General features: G+C 41.1%; 1 protein-coding gene across 1 annotated transcript in view; it reads left to right on the top strand.

Moving 5' to 3' along the window:
• Window positions 1–9,368: 9,368 nt before the first annotated feature.
• HMGA1 (high mobility group AT-hook 1) overlaps window positions 9,369–13,259 on the top strand; it is a 93,342-nt gene continuing 89,451 nt past the window's right edge. Inside the window, exon 1 of the mRNA XM_053704731.1 lies at window positions 9,369–9,463. The gene's annotated coding sequence lies outside the window, so the exon portion shown is untranslated. The remainder of the gene's footprint in view (window positions 9,464–13,259) is intronic.

The following is a 13,259-nucleotide window of genomic DNA, read 5'->3' as shown; positions in this document are numbered from 1 at the left end:
CCCTTTCCGGCCCTGCTCGTCTGGGCTGGTCACTTCCCCCTCCCCTTTTTGCTTCTGAAAGGTCGTATCCCCTGTTCCCTCGGCAGAAGGGGACTTTCCTCAAACTTAATCTTAGCCCTTGATCTGCGGCTTGGAGTGAATTTGCCTTTGACCTGTTTCTGGGGGGGTCTCGCTGGCCCTCGCCCCCCCGGTGGCGGCTTCTCCTTCTATAAACTGGGCCTGAGGTCACTTAATCCTTAGCAAGGTGGCTGTCATGGAGGGGTAGGGGTCGGGGAGGCCTTCTAGGCCCCTCTCTGTGTGCGGTTTAATTTCTCGCTCATGTTCTTATTTTTGTAACCACCTGTGAACCCAACCTCTGGTGCCTCCATCGCCTGACCTGTCCTGTGTCCGCACTTGTTCCATTGACTTTCTTTTTGCCACTAGTTTAAAATGCCTCACACGGCCAGACGAAACACAAAAACAGGGATCGATGAAGAAAACGGTGCTAGATCACTTCTCCCTACCGCGTAAGGAACTGGAAGATGACTCCCATGATGGTCTGAGTGGGTCAGAATCTCTAGGAGATGGCTCTCAGCATGAAGCTATGTTAAACCCCAGGTCTCAGCACTTCATTACTGAGGACACCCTCCAGAAGATGCTTGCTAACCAGACTCGCTTCATCACTAAAGAAATTAAAAAAAAACATGCTGAGCTCAAAAAAGATATTTCGGAAATTGGAGAACGGGTGGACTCCTTGGAAAGGCGGCAAGATGATATCGTTACAGACCAATCAAACCTTTTGACTTACTCTGAATCTCTGGCTGATCAGCTGAGTCAGCTTGAGTTTAAGCTGGCGGATGTCGAAGATCGGGCCCGTAGAAACAACATCAGATTTCGGGGCATACCGGAGGATATTACACCAGCAGACCTGCAAGGTTTCCTCCAGGAGCTCTTTGGCAGCCTGTTAGGTACTATGGAAGACCTAACCACTACTATTGAAAGAGCGCACAGAGCACTACGCCCAATGTCTGTTTCACAAGAAAAACCAAGAGACATTATAGCTTGTTTCCACAGTTTCCTCTTTAAAGACAAGCTGATGCAGGCCGCCTTCCGCAAGCTCCAGCTACCAGAAAAATTTCAAGCCATTCAACTTCTTCCCGATTTGTCGGCCCACACCTTGCAATTCAGAAGGCAATACCAGCCAGTTACAATGGCCCTCAGAAACGCTGGCATACGGTACAGATGGGGATACCCGTCCAGGCTGCTGATTACAAGGGACAATCAAACCCATACAATCTCCTCACTGGCCCAGGGCACTGCATTGCTGGCACAGTGGGGTCTTACTAAAGGTGATACGACAGAACCCGCTCCCATTAAGGTGAAACTGAGAGCCACGGCCCATGAATGGACCGCTAAGGACCAGCGCTCCAAGAGGCAAAAAACGCAGCAGACACAGGACTCTCAGGGTCTTCAAGTTCCCTCTTCCTGAAAGCAAGGCACCATTGGTCAGTATCAACACTAATCAGTTATCATGTCTTAACGTAGGGTCCGCCCCTTAAGGATGGCCCCACAGTTAAGGAGGTACTTAGCCTGTGTTGGACCCTTTGTGGCCCCCGTTTGGTCTAATATTAAAGTCAATGTTACCATCCTTCTCTATTGCAACGTATGTTTATATTTGCATTGTCAGAGCCTATACATGCTTTCTAATATTTTATGTGGTTAACCCAGCACAGGTCATTTGTCTCTAAATGGGTGGGCATGACATCACCTTCACTCTCTAGATAGTACATGCATTGTTTTGCCACAATAAGTTATGATTGCTTATATGTTTATCTAGAATAGATGTTTTGCAGTTTACTTAGGTTTGTTGTTGCTGTCCGCACATATCCACCAATGTTCTCACAGGTTTAATATTTGTTTATAGATTTATATGTTTTTCTTCCTCTGTGCATAGAGGGGGGCCAATGGCTTCGGCTCTCTCTCTGTACTTTTTCCTAGCTCCCCCCCACATAGGTAGCCCATGCCAGGGTTCCAATTAGGTTAACTATTTTCACCTCATTTCCTAACACAATACCTTAGAGCTGATTTCCTGTCCTAACCCTTTCCCCTAACCTCTTTTCTCCATCTTCCATCCCGTCCCCTATCCCCAGGCCTGGTTCGTGAGATGGCGCACTGTTTAAAAGTGCTCACACATAATGTAAGGGGGCTTAATTCCCCTTTTAAGAGGAGTCTTTTGTCCCGTGAACTCAGATTCCCCAATCCAGACAAAGTTTTCCTGCAGGAGACTCACTGGCAGTCAGGCACCCCTCAATATTTTCACTCTCGTTCCTACAAAGTCCTGGAACACTCACCCTTCTACAAGAAGGCTAGAGGCACGGCCATTCTACTCCATAACAGGATCGCTTACGAGCAAATTCACGTACCCCCAAGCCAGATATACAATTCTGGTTTGCAAACTGGACCATGTTCTTCATACATTGGTCTCTATATATCTTCCCAATTCCCGACAGCCTGCGTGTCTTCGTACTATTTTACAGACACTCAATACGATTAAGCAAGGGAGGGTCTTGATTGCAAGTGACTTCAACATGAAATGGGAACCAAAACTCGACCGCAAACAACTTAACGCTGGTAGTAAACTTTCACAAGAGACATACACCTCTACCCAATTCAGGTCAGTAATGACACAATACGGGTATTTCGACATTTGGAGAAGTCTACATCCTAATGACGGACTTTACTCATTACTCTCACCCCCACAAAACTTACTCCCGATTGGACTATATTTTCTGTCAGGCCGGGTCCTTGGATTCAGTCTCCCGTTCCAGCATCCCACTCAGCTCCTGGTCAGACCATGACCTAGTAATGGCAGATCTATTCCCCTCGGATAAAGTACCATCTAAATCCAATTGGTGCCTTCCTAGACACATATTGGCTGATATCCCATTATGGGAGGAATTGAGACGGGACCTGGTTGAATTGTTGGTCTGTAACGACAACGGCCAGACCTCGGATGATATTCTCTGGGGCGCGATCAAGGCAACAATTAGGGGCCTTATTATTCGCAAACAGGGTGATCTAAGAAAGCTAGCTTACCCTTGCACAGGCACACGCAAAACTCAGATCCCTAGAATCCCTCAATCGCGCTTCCATCAGTTTAGAAGTAGCAGCGCAGATCGCTACAGTTAAGGAGCATATTAACCACCTAGAGCTACGCCGCACACAAAATAACCTCAGCAAATTAAAACAATTATACTACTACAAAGGTAATAGACCCGATACTATGCTTGCAAACAGACTCAGGCATAAGTATAGCAATTCCCGCATTTCCCAGATTAACTATAATGGTAAATTGTATAAGAAACCCTCTCAAATTGGTGAATGCTTTGCTGACTTTTATTCCAAACTATACAATATTGAAAATTCCGAGACTCCTACCCCCACTACTAGTCAAGATATCAGGAATTTTTTATCCTCAGCTAACCTTCCAAAACTTACAACCGAGCAACAAGACTCACTTACAGCCCCTCTATCTTTGGTAGAGATTAAACAAACGATAAAAAACCTAAAACCCTTTAAGGCCCCGGGACCTGATGGTTTCTCTGCCCAGTTTTATAAAGGTGTTTGTTAATGAACTATCCCCTTATTTGCCTTAGGTTTTTTGCCTTAGCAAGTAAAGAAGGCTCCTTGAGAGAACCCGAAAAAGACCCTTCTTCCTGCGCAAGCTATAGGCCAATTTCCTTGATCAACGTAGACGTGAAAATATACTCTAAACTTCTTGCTAACCGTATCAGGAAACTTCTCCCGCAACTTATAGGCCCTGACCAGGTAGGGTTTATTCATAGGCGCGAGGGGCCGGACAATACAAGGCGTCTTGTTAATATTGTGTGTGAGTCTACCAGAATGCAGAAGCCTTTCTCGGTTATCTCTTTGGATGCCAAGAAGGCTTTCGATCGAGTCCGCTGGTCCTACTTGTGGGAAACCCTCAGAACTTTTAACTTCCCCCAATCAACATGCAGAGCTATTCAGGCGCTATACTCTGCCCTGTTGGCTGCTGTTAGGGGCCTTGGCTTTCCGTCTGACCCTTTCAGTATTTCCAATGGCACCAGGCAGGGGTGCCCCCTGTCTCCGCTGTTGTTTGCCCTGGCAGTTGAGCGCTTGGCTGCCCACATTCGCGACGACGCGTCCATTCCAGGGATAATGCTTTCAGGCACCTTGCAAAAATAGCATTATTTGCGGATGACATCACAATTTTCACTGTAGATCCAGGTAGAGCCATCCCCCGACTATTGGATGTCCTGAAGACCTTTGGTGACCTCTCATTTTATAAACTGAACGCTCAAAAGACAGAGATATATTGGTGGGGATACCCTCACAATTACATTAACAGTTTAAAGAAAAGCTATAGTTTTAAATGGTCACAGGAGCAGGTCACTCATCTGGGAGTTAGGATATCCAATAATGCTTCACAAATGATTAAGGATAATTATGTCCCCCTGCTGTTAGAGTTGAGGTCTTTAAAAAACACCTGGAATCATAAGTCCATTTCATGGATGGGGAGTATAGCCTCTATTAAAATGTCCTTTCTTGGTAAGCTCACCTACTTGTTTAGGTGCCTCCCCATTAGAGTCCCCATGCAACATTTACTACAGTTTCAGAGTGAGATAACAAAGTTTAATTGGAGGGGGAAGACCCCCCCGAATAGCTAAAAAAAAACTGAAATTCCCTATCCACCTAGGAGGCCTGGCTTCTCCCTCTGTGGTTAAATACTACGAGGGTGCCATGCTTACCCACATCTCCCAGTGGGGTGTACTTCAGTCTCGTGACAAATGGCGCGAGATCAAACAGGCCTCCATGCCCCACAATATCCTGCTTAAGGATATTATTTGGACTCCTTCGCACAGCCGCAGAAGTCTAGGTATCACCAACCTGGTTATCACAGAATGCCTTCAGGTTTGGGATAAGATCCGGCACCGCCAAATAATTGCCCCTCATCCCTCCCCTATCACTTCGGTGGCTGGTCTTCTTACTGGGCTGGCAGATACCCACCCGAATATATGGGCCAGACTAGGGATTTGGCAGGTCTCGGACTTCTGGCCAGCTTCACAGCCTGATGGTTTCATAGACCTAACTCTCTTGGGCACCCCCGTGGATGTCCCTTCGCTCCTTCTTTTTGAGAGCATCAGGATTAAAAGTCTTCTGAGAAGCTGGGGTTTTCTCCCCACCACCTCTCGACAGCCCACCCCGTGGGAGTCCATTTGGAAGGCGGGTCGCAGACTTGTCCGGCCATTATCATTCCACTATGGGATACTCGACGGTACTGTTCCACCCAAAATCACCCCGCATTTGCCGATTTGGGACGCACTGTTGCACTCCCAAATCTCGGTAGACTCCTGGCAAAGGGCTATCCTTCTGACAAAGAAAACCCTCCATTGTATCACAATGTTTGAGACCTACTACAAGGTGATTTCTCATTGGTACCTGGTCCCCACACGGCAGTCAAGGATGTACCCAGGAGTTTCACCCCTCTGCTGGAGGAATTGCGGTTTACAGGGTACTATGCTCCACATCTGGTGGGAATGCCCTAAAATTCAACACCTATGGTCTCAAGGATTTCGCGCCCTTACAGATTTCGGAATTAGAATTCCGCCTGGCCCGACTACTGCATTGCTACACCTAGGCTTATAAGATCTACCCAAGCACTAAAGCATCTTCTGTACCTACTTACTAGCCTCTATTAAGACTAATTTGGCTAGGTTCTGGAAAAAAGAATCACCCCCTTCATGGAACGAGATAGGGAAAACCAAGGCCTTCCTTTACACCATGGAAAAGACTATATATTATGACTTAAACAAACTGGACTTATTCGAAGTTGCCTGGGCCGATTGGAAGGATAAGTTTGATACTTCCTGGTGCCCTCCTGCCACATCCTAAAGCCTACTGTCTGTCACTCTTCGATCTGTCTACTGTTTACCCCTTTTATCCCTCTCATCTTTCATGTTTCCCCTCCCCCTCCATTTCCCCTCCTACCCCCCCTGGATTATGCTCTAGTTTCAGGACATGTGATGTGTTGTATAGGTTACATTCATGGTCTCCCACTTGTATTCAAATTGATGTGAGATGCCATCTCTCCATTAGGGGAGGCCATCTAATCTTATTATTATTGTATTATTTATTTACCTTGGGACCCCTGGTCCGATTCACAACCGTATATCTATGTATGCTATTAATGTTTGCGTTTGGGACCTGCGTGTCCCTCATTGTTACTTCCAAAAGTTTGAAAATGAATAAAAATGTTTAAAAAAAAACAAAACATATATGACCTGTGTTGAAATGTCAATAAAAAACAGGTAATATCATGTTTATGACATATTCTTGTACTATAACTCACATCCACGTAGTTGTGTATGAAGGGTACATATAGTAATATTCACTTATAAGAGGTAAATCAATGTATCTAAAAACCAATATAAATTGGCAAATGGGTATATATAATTTGTGCATTGTCAAGTGTTTTAAGGCTGCAGGTGAGAGGTTGAGCTGTTTGTGATTGGTTTGACACAATTGCAGAGGAGGAACATTGATATTAAAAATGAAGTGGGCAGCATGGTTTAAAGGGACAGTTTACTCAAAAATGTTCTTCTCTTTCATTTGTTCCCAATGATCCACTTTACCTGCTGGAATGTATTAAATTGTTTACAAGTATTTCCTTTACCCATTTGAAATATTTTATTTAGCCTGTGGTATCCCCACCCATCCTTAAATATTGTGGCCTCAAGGCCAAGCTGTGTTAACACAGCCAGTAGAATAAATTACACTCCCAGTGGGTTCTAGAAGAGATAAGGTAATAAAATGTTAATTTTCCATTGTTCTCTCCAAGTATTGGTGACTGGTTTATGAACAGATAAAAAATAAAGAAGTATATGAACACACTGTGATAAAGTAATGAGATCTGCTTATACCTACAAGCTCAACCCATTTTATTAGGTTGTGACTTCAAAACACAAAATTAGCTATTTCATATACACAAATAAACCTTAAAAAAAGCAAATATCATACATTTTATACTCTACAGCTAGTAAAAAAAGTAATTGGAAAGAGAAAAACAACTTTATAGTATACTGTCCCTTTAACTATTTGAGATGCTGCTTAAATGTATGTTTGTTAAAGGGACAGTCAACCCAAAAAGGCTTTTAAATCATATATATAGAGTTTAAAACGATTATTATTTTTAAATGTAGCCCAATTTTCAACAATATTGCTTTAGCATGTAAAAAGACTTACTATGTTCGTTTCTGTAGTTCAAAAATGTCCGCCTGCCCCCTCCCCTATTTCGTCATAAGTGTCTTCTCACATTCACTTTTCTATTGTACACGCTCCCAGCGTTTGCGCATTGGCGCCTATTTTCGTCAAGGGGGGACTTAGTCTTTTGGACAATTAACATACCATATAATTGGTGTTTATAGTCCAATCTGGGAACATCTCTGTCTGTGAATAAGTATGACCGAGTCCTGATCAAGCAAAGCCCAATCGTACGTCTTACACATGAAACCGCTGTGTACTGAGCGGTTACCTTCTGTTCCGGTTGAAGTCCCCCCTTGACGAAAATAGGCGCATTGCACATGCGCAAATGCCAGGAGCGTGTACAATAGAAAAGTGGCAGGTGGACATTTTTGAACTACAGAAACGAACATAGTAAGTCTTTTTACATGCTAAAGCAATATTGTTGAAAATTGGACTACATTTAAAAATAATAATCGTTTTAAACTCTATATGTATGATTTAAAAGCCGTTTTGTGTTGACTGTCCCTTTAAGGCTTCCAGGGAGTTACGTTGCTTTTTTAGTCAGTGCAAGGGTTGCTGCGTCTGCTTATGTGCGGCGAGATGAAAATGGAGATTTTCTCAATTCTGCGCGAGTAAGTCCTTGCGCTGAATATGTAATACCGAATGGTGACGCCAGTTCTAGGTTAGTTTATGGGAGTAAAAAATGCGGGCGACGGGTAAAATATATGTTTATAGTCCAATCTGGGAACATCTATGTCTGTGAATGAGTATGACCGAGTCCTGATCAAGCAAAGCACAATCATACGTCTCACATATGAAACCGTTGTGTACTGAGCGGTTACTTTCTGTTCCGGTTGAAGTCCCCCTTGCCGAAAATAGGCGCATTGCGCACGCACAAACCCCGGGAGCGTATACAATAGAAAAGTGAATGTGAGAAGACACTTGTGACGAAATAGGGGAAGGGGCAGGCGGACAGTTTTGAACTACAGAAACGAACATAGTAAGTCTTTATCATGCTAAAGCAATATTGTTGAAAATTGTTCTACATTGAAAAATAATAATTATTTTAAACGCTGTGTGTATGATTTAAAAGCCATTTTGGGTTGACTGTCCCTTTAAGGCTTGCAGGTAATTACGTTACTTTTTTAGTCAGTGCAAGGGTTGCTGCGCCTGCCTATGTGCGGCGACATGAAAATTGAGTCGATTTTCTCAATTCTGCGCACGTAAGTCCTTGCGCTGAATATGTAATACTGATTGGCGACGCCAGTTCTAGGTTAGTTTATGGGAGTAAAAATGCGGACGGCGGGTAAAATATACGTGCGTAACTTGTATGCTACGCCGTATATGTGAAACCAAAACCTCGTAAAAAACGGCTTTTGCTGGCAACACCGCATATGTAATCTTGCCCTGGCCTTCCAACAGAACAAAAAAACTCATGAAAAGACTGGGCACCTACCTAGATACAGATAAATCGGTTGTATATAATTGTAGGAGTACCTGTGTATCTAAAACGTGCATATTTGACCTCCAAAACAAATAAAACAATATGACTCCTCGTGAAAGGACTGGGCATTCAGATATAAATTGTGAAATAAAACAATGCGTTGTGCTAAATGTTGCACTTTCTATGATGTCTCTAAAAAAGAACAAAAATATAATAAACTGGGGGAGGGGGTTTACCTCAAAAAAGGTTAGGCTAATAAGCTGTATCCTAAAAATTATCTAACCACGTGTATCTCAATTGTTTATAAAATAATACACTTTATAACCACACAAAAAACTATAGTTACCCCCAGACGTCAAAGCAAAAAATAGATAAGATGACAGAAAGAAAAAAATTACCTTCTTTATTAATTTTAAAAAAAATTGTCGCGACCCCGAATATTTCCTTCGTTTATACACAATTCACCGTACACAGCCGTAGCTGACTCACAATTTCAGTTGTCGCCACTACACGCACGTGTATTGTATGAGGTAAATACAGTAGCAGATAGCTTGATAATACGCATAGTAGTTTACCTGTAGGGGAGGAGTTAAAAGAATACATACATGGCCCCGCCCCTCGTTTGCATATCTTATCCACCCAGTGACGTCACAGGGATGCACACACCCCCTCTCAAGCCGATTAATGTGATGCGCGGTTGGTATAAATATAGGATTAGAGTAGGGGGCATTTGGCCTTTCCTGTCCAGGATAAAGAGTAAGTATCGGTCTTTGTGTGGAAGCGGTGATTTGTGTGTATTCTGCGTATCAGTTCGAGCGATTGCACCTGATTTTATTTTCGGGTCTGGAGGTCTCATGCTGTGGCAATAATTAATTTAAAACCGTCTTCTATCTCAGCAGTACGGAGCTACCCAGAGAGAGGCACAAGGGTGTAGGCAGCGGAGAAGATGCTAGCAGACTGCATGGTGCTTTTACATGGCTGCATTTATATTGAGGCAATTTAAAATGCACAAGAGAAGGATTTTTGTTGAAGTGTGCATCATTTAATAAAATAGATGTGCAGGGTATGCAGAAGAATGTAAATTCTAGAAAGATCTGGAAGAGATGTAAATGGTCTGTGGGATATAAATTATATATTTATTGAAATAATGGCTAAAATTTAAAATCCTTCCCCTAGGAAAAAAAGCTAAAAACAATAGTATAGGTTTCATTGTACAAGCATTGGTTATTTTTTTTATAAAGAAATACGTTTTATATATATATTTAATTTTTTAATATATTTTTTTAATAAAAAAAATAACCAATGCTTGTACAATGCAAACCCATACTATTTTATATATTTTTTTTAATATATATATATATATATATATATATGGGAGGGATTTTAATTTTTTCTTAGTAGCCATTAATGTTAATGGATAACACAAATGGAGGAAGTATATATAGCTTTACATAATTGAGCATATATCCAAAGCATGTTAAAATATAAGCAAATGGAAATTAAATCTCTTACAATATCTCCCTGTCTCCCTTGGGCCTGCTGCATTGTTTTGGTTTGCCACCTGGCCTATCTATATTAGATATGGAGGAAAGCTGCTATAAATTGTGCAGAATGTTTTTTTTTTTTTCCACCCCTCCTCCATGCTTAATATCTGATTGAAAATGAGCTTTGCACAACCTTGGTAGAGGATGCTTATAAAACATTCATTTTACGGGGCTGCTATTAAGCTGAAATGCAGCTCTTCAGTATGTTTTTTTTTTTTTAAAATAGGTTGCCCATTATAAAAGTGTAATCTGCCTTCCTGGACAAAATGACCAAAGGTGCAGGGCATTTGGCTGCTACATAGTCAATCTTAGCAACATATCTTTATATTTGTATGATGGATTAAAACTGTATGAAAGGGTTGAGAGATCGTAGCAGGACCAAGGTCTCAAACATTGCCCTTGACCCTGTCTATTGTTATCCCTGTAAACTCCTTAAAATTCCATATGTAATGATTCCAATAGCAATGTCAAGATGATTATGCTTTTAACACAAATTTTCCATATTTAAAGGGACAGTCAACACCCAGTACAACATGATTCCATATTTTTAAAACCCAAATGAAGATCTGCCTCCCTTCTGTATTACCTATATCCTGGTGATAGAAATCATTCACAATATGTTTAATCTATGCTAAATACAGCCGCCAAACTCCCCATCCTCCCCCATCTCTATGCCATTTCAGGCTCGTCCATGTAGGTATTGATGAAACTTCATACGTCATTGCGCATTTGTAAATTCAGATTGTACTCCAAAATCGGACTTTCAGCGGCTATTTCATGTGTTTGCTGTCTGCAACAAGTGTGCAGAATAAAGCTCTATTATTTTGGTTCCTATTGCATGCGCCAAGCTGAACGAGCTTAAAGGAACATGAAACCCAAATTTTTTCTTTCATGATTTAGAAAGAGCATACAATTATAAACAACTTTCTAATTTACTTCTATTATCTAATTTGCTTCATTCATTTTATATTCTTTGCTGAAAAGCATATCTAGATATGCTTAGTAGCTGCTGATTGGTAGCTGCACATAGATGCCTCTTGTGATTGGTTCACCGTGTGCATTGCTATTTCTTCATTAAAGTATATCTAAAGAATGAAGCAAATTAGGTAATAGAAGTAAATTGGAATGTTTAAAATTGTATTCTCTACCTTAATCATGAAAGAAAATGTTTGGGTATAGTGTCCCTTTAAAGCTTCTGACCCAGGATTGAATTATGATTGGTGGATGGCTTGAAAGAGAAGGGAGATACATAATGTGGGGGGGAGTTAGGTGGCCATATTTTGAGCATATTGTGAAGGATTACTTGATGGATAGAGGTAATATAGAAGGGAGGCGGTGCAGGCGGATCTTCGTTTGGGTTTTAAAATTATGGAATCATGTTGTGTTTACTGTCCCTTTAATTTTACATATTTATGTATTTTAAAGGGTTAAAGAACCTAAAAAAAAAATCTTGATTCAGAGACCATGCAATTTAAAAAAAATCTAATTACTTTAAAAAAAAAAAAAAATTGTTGACAAACAAGGACGTCAGCTTAGTAGCCAGCCCACTTGTGGAGCAATATATGGCAACAGTTTTGCGAGAATGTTATCCATTTGCCAGAGCATTAGATGGCAGCACTGTTTATTGATGTAGTGGTCAATATGCCAGCCTAGGTGTCTATTCAACACATCATGGGAACAAAGCAAGTTGGATAATAGAAGTAAATTGGGAAACTTTATGGTATGCGCTCTCTGAATCACAAAATAGATTTTTTTTGTGTTTAATATCCCTTTTAATAAATATATATGTAGCTTCTTGTGGAACTGCAACTTCAAACATAAATTAAAATTGCCTACTGTAATGCTTTCTAAACAATTAGAGTATGTTCTGTGAGCAGTCAACATTTAGATCCTCTTCATACTTATATCTGCATGGTGAATAATGCCGGTCAGTTTCTTTGTGGATTTAATGGTTCTGTTGTGATCTTGTGGGACTTTGCCATGATCTCATATAACTTCAGTTATGTGTATCTGACTTGCTACATGTACTTTTACAAAGGATTGTGGTCACTGGGAAAATTGAGAATACTTTTTTCTTCTAAGAACTGATCATGTGATCACCTTTTTGCATACATGCTGCGTCCCTTAAAGGGACACAACCTTTTTTCATGATTCAGTTAGAGCATGCAATTTTAGGAAACTTTCTAATTTACTCCTATTTTTTTTTCTCTTGGTATCTTTATTTGAAAAAGCAGGAATGTAAGCATAGGAGCCAGCCCAATTTTGATTCAGCACCTGGGTAGCGCTTGTTGATTGGCTACATTTAGCAACCAATCAGCAGGTGCTGAACCAAAAATAGGCTGGTTCCTATGCTTGCATTCTTGCTTTATCAAATAAAGATACCAAGAGAAGAGAAAAATAGGAGAATGAGTTATTTAAAATTTCATGCGCTTTCTGAATTGTGAAAGGGAAAAAAAAATGAGGTTTGTGTCCCTTTAAGCAGAGCAACATGTGTAAACATTGCCCTCAGCCTGTAGTTCTGTGCCGGGCCAGGCAAAGATAAATGTCCGTTATGGGTAACATTGTGTTCAGCACCCATTATTCCATTTGTGTGTTCAACTTTGCCCTGACATAGTGAAAAACTTTCCAGTTAAAGTGTATTACTGATCTTTTCAAACACTTAACCTATATATAGGCTTTAATACTGCCTGTTTCTGAAAGGGTTTAGTGCGAATAAATGTTTGAACTTCACAATACATTACAATTCAAAGCAATTTTTCAATTTGTGCGTCTTTAGAAGAAATGCTAAGTTGTCGCTTAGTAATGTTCAATTTTCTTCTGTCGATACATGGTTAGGGTGGTAAGCAGCAAAGCTGGAAACAATTAATTTCTGCAAACTTATATTTACAAAATGTGTTTAACTATTGAAAGGCAAAGTTCTCCACAGAAAATTGCCAGTGGGGGCAATGTGATTTTTAACCTATTAACGACATTAGGAAGTTCCATGCCTTACTGAACACTGCCTTAAC

The sequence above is a fragment of the Bombina bombina genome, chromosome 3 (genome assembly GCF_027579735.1).
Source record: "Bombina bombina isolate aBomBom1 chromosome 3, aBomBom1.pri, whole genome shotgun sequence".
Taxonomy (NCBI): domain Eukaryota; kingdom Metazoa; phylum Chordata; class Amphibia; order Anura; family Bombinatoridae; genus Bombina; species Bombina bombina.
This window is presented reverse-complemented; position numbering and strand designations above follow the sequence as displayed.